Source organism: Tasmannia lanceolata, unplaced genomic scaffold (genome assembly GCF_043159265.1).
Source record: "Tasmannia lanceolata isolate RefF3 unplaced genomic scaffold, GAP_Taslan_0.1 ptg000008l, whole genome shotgun sequence".
NCBI classification, from domain to species: domain Eukaryota; kingdom Viridiplantae; phylum Streptophyta; class Magnoliopsida; order Canellales; family Winteraceae; genus Tasmannia; species Tasmannia lanceolata.
The window spans coordinates 26,336,713-26,348,892 of record NW_027518685.1 but is presented as its reverse complement, the minus strand read 5'-3'; positions in this window follow the sequence as shown (position 1 = coordinate 26,348,892).

The following is a 12,180-nucleotide window of genomic DNA, read 5'->3' as shown; positions in this document are numbered from 1 at the left end:
TCTTCCTCCGGCCGAAATCCGGCAAAACCCACCACCACCTCCATCTTCCTCCTCCCTTCCTTTCTACCACCATCACCACCAACCTCAGCCAACAAACAACCATTAAAAAAAAAAAAAAAAAAGTCACCACCATCTTCTCCGGTGAGCTTGCCGGAATCCGGCAAGCCTATCTTGAGCCACCACCACCGGCCACCTTCTGCCACCCCCCCAACTCGTTTTCAATCTCCACCTCCACCTTCCCCTTTCACCCACAATCCCTACCTCCATCTCCCTCCCTACAAAACCCTCTGCCGAAACCCATTTTTTTTCCACCACCGCCGACCACCTCCGTCGTCTTATTTTTATTTCTCTCCACCAGCCACCACCACCTCCAGCCACCACCACCCACCACTTCGAAAATCCTCCCCCATCTCCACCCTCACCTCCCTCCAAACCAAAAACCCAAACCACCCTCCTCCACAGCCACCACATCAAAACCCATTTTTTTTCCACCACCACCGACCACCTCCGTCGTCTTATTTTTATTTCTCTCCACCAGCCACCACCACCTCCAGCCACCACCACCCACCACTTCGAAAATCCTCCCCCATCTCCACCCTCACCTCCCTCCAAGCCCAAAACCCAAACCACCCTCCTCCACAGCCACCACATCAAAACCCATTTTTTTTAAAAAAACAAAAAAAACAAAAAAACCTCCACCGAACCACCACCCTCTCCAAACCCATTTCGCCAACACCTCTGCAACTACACCTCCACCATCACCCACCTCCACAGCCGCCCATCCTCCTCCACCGAGCCGCCACCCCCATTAAACCCTCCTCTCTTCCCACCTCGCCGCACCTCCACCATACCCGAACCAACCCCATCAGGCGTCACCTCCACCTACCCACAACCTCTGCAATATCACCACCTCCATCGACCACCGAAACCCACCGAAACCCTCTCCTCCACCTCATTGCTTTATCCACACCACCATCAACCACCTCCCTCGCCGTCGGCAAGCCCACCACTTCCAAACCCATATCAAAACCGCCGACGAATCCGATCCCCATCCCCCATCAACAACCACATCCACCATTTTCTAATCCCAAACCCATTTCGGTTTTTACCCAAAACCCATTTGTAAGACCCAAACCCCCCTCCATTTGCAAAAAAAAACAGAGCAATATAGAGAGAGAGAGAGAAAGAGAGAGAGAGAGAGCTAAGAGAGAGAGGGGTTTTGGCAGGTTCCCCCCCATTCCCCCCTTTTTGCCTCAACCAACCTCCTTCCGTGGCCAGCACTCGATTCTGACAATCTGCAAACACTTTCGGCATTCTGGGAAATTTCGCAATCATTGGCACTCTACATTGTAAGCGCAATTTCCTGCGATCCATAGGTATGATTCATTCCCCTCAAGCTTTTACATGGTATTCTCTTTCAAATTCATGGTGTTCATGGCGCTGCTATGAGTGTTTATTTGTTCTTGAGGCGTTATGCTTGCCCTGATATCATGAGTTGCAAGTCTGTCTTCACAGTTTCTAGAGATTATAGGAGGACATACCCTAATAGTTTTATTTCAGTTTGAATATTTTTGAGCTCTCAATCTTGGAAATCTATCATTGCCTACCTGGTCATCTTTGTCGTTTCCCTTGTGCCAATTTACAAAGAAATATGCCAAGTAATCTCACTTCTTTATGTAATTTTTGGATCCATGTTGCTTGAATATTTAAAATCGGGTTCCACTTTCCTTGTAACTTGATTTTCTTTAGGCCCGAATCTTAGGGCTTTCCTGATCATGTGTTGCTTTGATATTTTGAACTAAATTGAATTCATTGCTATTGTGAAACATTGGTCAATGATATCTTGGACTACACCCAACCGCCATTTTCATTTTAGCCCATAGCAACCTCTCCATTAGCAGTACGGGCATTACCTTGTTTTGTTGGGCGCATCAACTTCATCTGTTTTCAGTTAAAATGCCCATGGCCCATTGGTCCTGTTCTCCATCTACATGTTTCCCTTGGCGTTTATGTTTATGTTCCATCTTTGTTGGGCTCAGTCTTCTCGTACCTGTATAAGGGTTTCAAAAGGGCCTTCATTGTAGCTCGGGTTTCATTGTTTGTTTCAGGATATGAAAGAGGCTATGACGGAACGTATCTTGAGCCAACCCCTTCCCTTCCTGCCTTAGAGTCTTCGCAGGTTAAGGGATTTCTTCCTCTTTAGAGTCAGTCCTAGAGAGTTTAGGAGTCGGTTTTACCATCCTAGGGTTTAGGTGTCTGTCCTACCCCTGTAGAGTTTAGGATTCTGTCCTATCCCTTCATAAAATTTAGGATTCCGTCCTTCCATCTTTCAGAGTCAGTCTTCAGCATAGGAGTCAGTCCTTCAGTCTTTTAGGGGTCTGTCTTATCATCATAGGGGTTAGGATTCTGTCCACCCTCTCATCAAGTCATGTGATTTTGTCCGCTCCTGCAAGGTATAGGATGCTGTCCAACCCTTGCAGAGTCGTGACTCTGTTCATCCCCCCCCCGCAAAGCATAGGATGCTGTCCAACCTTTGCGGGATATCAGGAGCCTGTCCTCCCCTTGTGATGATAGGATTCTGTCCTCTTGTGTCGAAAAAATAAAAAACATCTGAAAAATAAAAAATCCCAAAAACTCGAGTCATTAGGAGTAGTTAGGAAATCCAGTTCCGAACTACGGATGGCTTGATCCCTAACTGAGGGGTACGTAGGCAGCTCAGGCGTGCTGCTGGCATCCTGAGTGCAGTCAACCTTTTTTTTATCCCCTTTTTTTCTCACCTCTCCATCCGAACTACGGATGGCTTGATCCCTAGCTGAGGGGTACGTAGGCAGCTCAGGCGTGCTGCTGGCATCCTGAGTGCAGTCACCATTTTTAAATATTTCCACAATTTCCAAAAATTTCCAATATCCAAAAATATCTTTCAAGCTTTTCCCAAAAATACAAAAAACAAAAAAAATGGGCAAGGATGGTGATTGCCAGGTCACTCGGAGCCCTCTTTTCATTCCATTTTCGGTTTTCATCATGATTTTCCGGTTTCCATCGGTTTTCTGACGTTTTATCGGGTTTTGGGACGGGCGATGACGTAGCGTGGCCCCTTTACAGGGATTGTCCTCGCTGAGCCCAACGATAGGTCATGACGATGTAGACACCCCATTTTGACAAGGCCCTAAACCTGCATATTCGAATAAAATCCCGAGGTCAGGCGGAAAATGAATGAAATTAATCCGAGCAAAAGGGAATGTGGGGCCCGCTTGTGTGGGACCCGCTTTTGTGTGGGACCCGCTGATGTGGGGCCCGTTTGTGTGGGGCCCATTTGTGTGGGACCCGCTTGTGTGGGGCCCGCTGATGTGGGACCCGTTTGTGTGGGACTCGCTTGTGTGGGGCCCGCTGGTGTGGGACCCGCTTGTGTGGGACCCGCTAATGTGGGATGCGCTTGTATTCAAAGAGAGAATAAGGACAGTCATCATTTCCTTTGTTTTTAAAATGGCCGGTAATGAGTATGTTTTTTTTTTTTTTTTTTTTTATGGCATCCGATGCCATTTGTGATGATTGTTTTTATTTTTTTTACGAAAAAATGAGAAAATGGGGAGGAAATGGGGGGACATGAGGGGGACAAAAAAACCCTCATTTTTCTCCCCTCATGAAGACTCATGATGAGTCTCGGACTCATGATGAGTCTCCCCCTGGTCTCTCGCATGAGGGGAGAACGAAAAAAAAAGAAAAAAAGAAAGAAAAAGGAAATCGACAGTGGAGAAAAAGGGAGCAGAGGAGAAAAACCGGAGAAAAAAAGAAAAAAAAAGAAGAAGAAAATCGGTAGAGAGAGAGATCCGGCCAGTCATCTTCTCCGGCGAATTCCTTGCCGGAATCCGATCGCACATCTCTCATTACCAGTCACCTTCTTCATCTCCATCTACGCCACAAGCGTCTCAGATCCGGTGGTTTTATATTGATCCGGCGGATCTCCGGCAAATTTCTCCCTTCTTCGGTCAGTATCATCGGATTCCGTCGATTTTTACTACCTCCTGCAATGATTCCATCTCCGGCCAAGATCCGAGGTCTGCAAATCTGAAAGGAGAGAGGATCAAGCTGCTGATTTCAAATCTTTCCGAGCTTTGATCATTTTTTTTAAACTCGATTAGCAGTCCATGTAAGTAGTTTCTCTTGAATGTTTGTTTTTGTTCTTGAGTTTTATTTGGAGGCTTGAGTTGCTTGTGATTGTAGACACCCCGCTGATGTGTGGGGCCCGCTGATGTGGGGCCCGCTGCTGTGTGGGGCCCGCTGGTGTGTGGGGCCCGCTGTGTGGGGCCCGCTGTGTGTGGGACCCGCTGTGTGTGGGACCCGCTGGTGTGGGACCCGCTGACGTGTGGGACCCGTTTATGTGGGGCCCGCTGATGTGGGGCCCGTTTGTGTGGTTTTCTTCTTTTTTTTAGAGTCTGTCATAGAGAGTTTAGGATTCCGTCCTTCCATCTTTCAGAGTCAGTCTTCAGCATAGGAGTCAGTCCTTCAGTCTTTCAGGGGTCTGTCCTATCATCATAGGGGTTAGGATTCTGTCCATCCCCTCATCCAATCACGTGATTTTATTCACACCTGCAAGGTATAGGATGCTGTCCAACCCTTGCAGAGTTGTTATTCTGTTCATCCCCCCCGCAAAGCATAGGATGCTGTCCAACCTTTGCGTGATATCAGGAGTCTGTCCTCCCCTTGTGATGATAGGATTTTGTCCTCTTGTGTCGAAAAATTCAAAAAACATCTGAAAAATCAAAAATCTCAAAAATCTCGAGTCAGTAGAGTGTAGTTAGGAAAATCTGGTCCGAACTACGGATGGCTTGATCCCTAGCTGAGGGGTACGTAGGCAGCTCAGGCGTGCTGCTGGCACCCTGAGTTCAGTCACCATTTTTACACCCTTTCACCATTTTCAGTCACCATTTTTGTAAATATTTCTCACAACTTTCACCATTTTTCATAACTTCAAAACCTCCCAAAAATACAAAAAACTTCAAAACCTTTTCAAAAAGATCTTCCCCTAGAGTTAGGAGTCTGTCCTAGATATTTAGGGTGTTTTAGAGTTAGGAGTCGGTCTTGATTTGTATTGATGTGGTGTGTCCTGTCGTGTGAGTGTCCCTAGAGTTAGGAGGCCTCGAGTCGATCGGTCAGACACTTAGTCGAACCAATGGCTAGACTAGGAAGCATATAGTCAGCCCATGGTTTTCTTTATGTTGCACAGCCTAGATACACATAGGATGTAGGGCCCACCTGCATTAGCTTAAGGCTAAACAACCTGCATTAGTTAGGACATATAGAGAGTCGTAAAAATCACAATCCACTTGAATTTAAGCAATCGCACAAAAAGCTTTAAAAACTAGTCGAGTCTAGTTGATCGAGTCTAGGATAGCGGTCCTAGAGGTTTAGGCATTGTAGTTTAGCATAGGACACCGAACTACGTTGGCTCTGATTCTTCCCGAGGCCGGGATACGTAGTGCAGCTAGGATGGATGGCCATCCTGGTCCGAGTCAAGTCCTGCATTAGAATTTTAGGATTTGTCTTGTTGAGTCGTGTGTTGTGTGTTTTGCTGTGTTTTCTTATTTTTATGTACAGATCCTATACCTTTAGCTGTAACATGCATGTGCTTGTCCACCAGAACTTAGACACCAATTAGGCATGGCACTCATAACCTAGCTATTCTTAGGCGACATATCTTTCATTTCTTTTGTGTGTGCTTCTTATTCATCTCCGAGACATGCATGATTAGCTAGACGTTATCTCGGAGATATTCGTTCCCATTTCGCATGATTTTCGCCCAAAACTCTTCAAAATTAATAATAAATGGCATAAGAGACCAGGTGCTAGCACTTGGGCGAATTGGGGGCGCCTAATCCCTTCCCCATTCGTCATCAGGCACGAACCCTATTTTATATCTCTGGTTATCTGTTGCGACAGAGCACAGCATGGGATCCAGGGCCCACTTCCTTGGATGGCGACTCTTTCTTTGCTCAAGGTGCGTCTTGAATCCGGGCTAGTCCCCGAATCGAGAGGTATCTCACTTCACATCGCCGCTCATGCTGTGAGGGGCACTCTTTCGAGAGTTCCTTGGTGGGGCTCTCCTTTACGTGGATGATCCCGAGACTCGCGTGGGGGCACGTCCCCCCGCCCCTCTCGGATCGGGGTCCACAGACTGGCGACTCTGCTGGGGATTTTTTGAAACATTGCCTAACTCTGTAAAAATGCCATTTTTATTAATTTTGAAGAAATTTGGGTCAAAACCAAGTTAAATGGGAACTTTATCGTTAGAAATCCAGGGGCACCAATTAGGTGCGTAAATAAAATAAGGGATTCACACACTGCACATCATGCATTGTCATATTCTTTATTTCTTTCATTATTTTCATAATTGGCCTCAGGGAATAGATATGACGCGCACCAGATGGGAGCCGTTGTATCTATTTCCGAGCTATGCGCCAGAGCTGCAGCCGTAGACACTGGGTGTGCTGGTGTTCTACAGCAGCCGATGAGCAATGAACATACTCTGTATAATGCTGGGTGTGCTGGCGTTATACATCAAGGGTATGGTCATAGGCATAGTACCCTGCAGAAATGCCTGGGCCCTACTTTCATTTCATTATATTATGTATATATATATATTAGTTGCTCCCTTTAGAACCAAAATTAGAGAACCCTTGCTAGGACACTATATATATGTACTCATATAGGACGAACATGTGCGACCAGCATATGTGAGCCTAGGATAGAAGTCAGCCTACCCATGTAGTGTAGAAGGGTAAGTCACACTGTGATTACTCGCCGCGTTGTCTAGTACACTCACAGACATTTTCGAGTCGAGACCTCCTTGGCTCCGCTAGATTAGACTAGGGTTGGTGCCCCTGGTTAGGATGTATATATATGTATACATATTTGTTATTAGATTAGGGTTTACTTCCTAGTTAAGTTTTCCTTCATAATCTAATCAATTATTCCTCTCTCTCCATTCTATGGATTATCATCAGATGCTTGGCTCTTTTAGCCATGATCTATCTCCCATGTGCTTGATCATTTGATTGATCCTGATCAGATGTACTCCGCATGTCGGTTATGAGTCTATCTTGCCATTATCATTACCGGAATGTGTTCTTGCTGAGAGCCCTGCTTTATCTTGACCATGACGGCATACTCTTCATATTTAGTTGCTGAGACCCTCCTAGTATGGCCGTTATGCTGCCGAATTTTTTTCAAATACCTTGAGTGTGGTCATCATCCTTTTAGGCTTGTTGACGAACCATGTACTTGCCGTACTACATCTTCATGTACAGTTGTTATGCTGTAGGATTTTTATCCAAGGGGAAGGATGTGTTTGCGCTACCTTTTGCTTCAACTTGCACATTACATTGTCATGCGATTAATTCTCATTGAGCCTAGTGTTTATGGTGTCCATGACAGGAGTCTTAGTCACTCGTCTACCATCAACCCCAAAAAAGGTTTCATCTCTAAACTCGCTTGGTCTAGCCCACTATACCTTTTTCCTCTCACATTGCCCAGATGGCTGAGTATGCTGAAAGTCTCGTCTTGAGAGAAATAAGAGAGATGGTGATGACATCCATGACCTGATAGACAGGGATCCCCTCATTCTTCTTGAACTCAAATGCTTCTGAGAACCCTGCACCTAACCATGTTGCACTTCTTTCACCCACCATGGGAACCATTTCACCCGTTCAACCCTTCACATATCTTACCACCTTTACCTGTACCACTTCTGGGCTGGAAAATAATTGGGAAGGAAAAAGAAAAATATCAGAGCTTGAACTTCTTGAAAATATCATACCAGAGAAAGCCTTGCCATTGTCAGGTGCTAAAGAACAATTTGAGCTGGGTCAACAGAAACCAAAGAGGCCCTCCCTTCTGAGATTCTAACTCCAGGATTGCTCTCTCCAATCATTATCATCATTAATGAAGGCACGTTGTCCTTGAACTTTCAGCGCCAATTTGTTGCCTCCGATGAAGTGTCACATCTTTGAAATTTGCTTTGAAGTGTGTATACCAACCCTCCCTGTCAAAGTTGGTAAGTCTAACCATGTCAATGTCAATTCTAAGTACGTTGTGTTTATTGGTCTCTCTCATTGTGAGCCAATATCCAGTCTTTTGTTAAATTTGATGGAGAGCCTATCGTGGCGCGTCAAAAATCAATGTATGTACTTCAAACATTCAATGCAACGAACATTTGATTCCAGTGTCGTCAGTATTCTTGTATATGTTCACTCTTGGATCTAATGTTAATAAACAAATTAAGACACCCTCCTCGGACGAGGATGCCGATGAAATTCTCCTCGAGATTTGAAAGCTGATCAAACGAGGGGAAGATGTCGAGCAAAGCCACTTGAAGATGAAATCGATACCGTGAATAGTGGTACCCAAATCCGAAACTCGGGAAATAAGGATTGGCAAAATCTCCCGAAGAGCGCAAAGAATCGATAAACCTATTTAGAGGGTTCAAAGAAGTGTTGCTTGGTCCTATGAGGATAAACCAGAAGCGTGCCTTGGCATTGTTCAACGTAAGTCACCCTCAGCTTCAGACATCGGGTCGAAAAAGCAAAAATTTCAAACGAAGAATACCAGATATCAAGTGAAGTTAATGAAAAATTGAGAGAAGACTTTCGGACAACAAAGTCATGAGCATAGAACATGAACCCCAAAAAGAATACTTGGGCTATACATTACGATGGAATTCTAAGTCAAAGTAATCAAAGGGTAAGGGCATTCCCGCATTTCAAATGAACAAAAAAAGAAAGATAGAATCCAGAGACGAAAGGAGAAGGGAGCATGCCCCACGTCAACTCCTTAGAAATATCAGAATCCCGAGAATTTGAGTCGGTTTTAAAGCATCTTCAGCATATAGAGAAGACCCTGAGTCTTAGAATACTGAGCATCAGTGCAAGATCCCAAAGACAAAGTGGGAATTCAATCAGTCAAGTTTGCGCAGTACAGATGAAGTCTTGCCAGGAAATGCCGCCAGACTCCTAAAAAAAAAAGAGAAAAAAGTTCAAAGCCATTGAACCTTAGCCATTCAAAAAGCTTGTATGCCAAAACACCAGAAGGCCATCCTTGGACGCCTGCGCTTTAAACGCCAAAAATCCCAAGTTTGAAAAATCCTTTTGCAAACACCTTTGAGCCTCAACAAAATCAAACATTCTTTTCAAACACCCACAAACCAGGGGTAGTTCGTTCCGAACTACGTCTGACCTGATCCCTCTCTACAGGGTACGTAGGCAACCTGATTAATTCAGGTTCGGTCAACCTTGGGAATAAAAGTCAAATTATTCCCTTTCAACCTTTGGAATAAAAGTCAAATTATTCCCTTTCAAGCTTGGAATAAAAGTCAAATTATTCCCTTTCAACCTTGGAATAAAAGTCAAATTATTCCCTTTCAACCTTTGAGCTTAAAGCCAAATCTTTCGGTTCCAAACCCCAGCGAACTACGGGGACCTGATCCTCCATTTTTGGAGTACGTAGGCGACCTGACCAATCCAGGTTCGGTTGAAACTTTGAAATCCAAAGGAAATATCCAACCCTTTTGAACCCAAGCCCTCCTGAAAAGTCCTTCTGGTGAACAAGCAGAGGTTCAAAGTCAAGAAAAAAAAAACGATGGAGTCTGAAGACCCGCTAGGCTGAAAACCCGAGAGGGCGGTCTAGGCAAAATTTAGGGTCATTCACCCGCTAAGTTGACAACTGAAAAGTCGGCTTAGGCAAAAATTAGGGTATCAAGCCCACTGGATTGAAAACCCGAAAGGGCGAACCAGGCAAAAGTTAGGGCAAGCGGTCCGTCAGATTGAAAACCTGAAAAGGCAATCTGGTCAATGGCAATGACTTCCAACAAAAAGCGAATCATTGAGATGGAGAAACAGTCTTCAACCAGGGTAAAATCTCGGAGTCCAAGTAGTGCCAGCAAGCTTACTTTAACAATCCTCTAAACTGGGGGGATTGAAACCGAGCAATCCGAAAGGGATAATAACCATGACGGAAACACCGAAAGAGGAGAGTAGTGCATCTTGACACGGTCTTCGAAATACTCTAAGAGTGGCTAAGCCAAACCCTTAAAAAATGACACATCAGATCCAAGAATGAGTCGAAAGTGAGGCTAGTCCTTCGAGCAATAAGAGTCTTCTTTGATTGAGTCCTTGGAAATCTGTTCCTCCTCCATATTTGTGTTCCCTTTCCTTGCAAAGTCTAAACTGTCGGGTGCTGGAAGAATGGGACGGTGTCCTCCAAAATGCAAAGAAAATTCAGAGTAAATCCTGGTTTAGGTATCAGAAGGGGCGGGAGACATCTTGTTCGAACCTACCAGGGACCTTAAGCCTCCAAAAGTGAGCAATGCGAAAGAAGGGATTCTCAGACCCAGCGATCATGGTGATTGTCCTACTCTCTCCATACAAAAAAACTGTGCAACCTCAAGCTTTCATGAAACGAAGCATCTTTTCTTCAACCATCATTGTCCTGCCTCCTTAAAACTCCTGTCATGGAAACACAATATACTAGGGGCATCTTTTATGACTTGTGTCATAAAAGATGTCAAGCACAAAGGCAATCGGTGCCAATGTCTCCAGCAAGTTAAGATAAGAGGAGTACAAGCACATCTCAAGCCAAACCTCTAAACTCCTCAGTTGAGATCACCCTTCAGAAGAGTCAATTCTCCAAGAAAATCAGTTTTCCCCAGCGGAGTCTAGAATTTGCTCTCACAACCTTCAATCCCCTGCCGAATTCAATTCTCTCAAAGAAATGATCAATACTCAGAACCTCAGCAGATCATGTGAGTCTGGTCCTCAGCAAAGAACTCGCACTCCCATTTTCTCGGCAAGAGACAAAGCAATTTTCAAAGGAATCAATCTGAATCAATAAATCAATCAATCAAAATCAAAAGAAATATCCATCCCTTCTGTGTAAGACCCCTGAGGCATCCCTTATGTGTAAGACCCCTGAGGCATCCCTTCTGTGTAAGACCCTTGAGAGCATCCAACCAAAGTCTCCCTGAGAGCACCCAACCAAAGCCTCCCTGAGAGCATCCAACCAAAGTCTCCCTGAGAGCACCCAACCAAAGTCTCCCTGAGAGCACCCTCACCAAAGTCTCCCTGAGAGCACTTCACTAAAGTCTCCCTGAGAGCATCTAACCAAAGTCTCCCATGAGAGCACCCAACCAAAGTCTCCCTGAGAGCACCTCACTAAAGTCTCCCTGAGAGCACCTCACCAAAGTCTCCCTGAGAGCACCTCACTAAAGTCTCCCTGAGAGCACCCAACTAAAGTCTCCCTGAGAGCACCCAACCAAAGTCTCCCTGAGAGCACCCAACTAAAGTCTCCCTGAGAGCACCCAACCAAAGTCTCCCTGAGAGCACCCAACTAAAGTCTCCCTGAGAGCACCGCACTAAAGTCTCCCTGAGAGCATCCAACCAAAGTCTCCCTGAGAGCACCTCACTAAAGTCTCCCTGAGAGCACCCAACCAAAGTCTCCCTGAGAGCACCTCACTAAAGTCTCCCTGAGAGCACCCAACTAAAGTCTCCCTGAGAGCACCCAACCAAAGTCTCCCTGAGAGCACCCAACTAAAGTCTCCCTGAGAGCACCCAACCAAAGTCTCCCTGAGAGCACCCAACTAAAGTCTCCCTGAGAGCACCGCACTAAAGTCTCCCTGAGAGCATCCAACCAAAGTCTCCCTGAGAGCACCTCACTAAAGTCTCCCTGAGAGCACCCAACCAAAGTCTCCCTGAGAGCACCTCACTAAAGTCTCCCTGAGAGCACCTCACTAAAGTCTCCCTGAGAGCACCTCACCAAAGTCTCCCTGAGAGCACCTCACTAAAGTCTCCCTGAGAGCACCTCACCAAAGTCTCCCTGAGAGCACCCAACCAAAGTCTCCCTGAGAGCACCCGCACTAAAGTCTCCCTGAGAGCACCTCACCAAAGTCTCCCTGAGAGCACCTCACTAAAGTCTCCCTGAGAGCACCCACCCAAAGTCTCCCTGAGAGCACCCACCCAAAGTCTCCCTGAGAGCATTCAACCAAAGTCTCCCTGAGAGCACCTCACTAAAGTCTCCCTGAGAGCACCTCACCAAAGTCTCCCTGAGAGCACCCAACCAAAGTCTCCCTGAGAGCACCTCACTAAAGTCTCCCTTAGAGCACCCATTCCGCTGTTGTCAATCTGTCAAGATGCT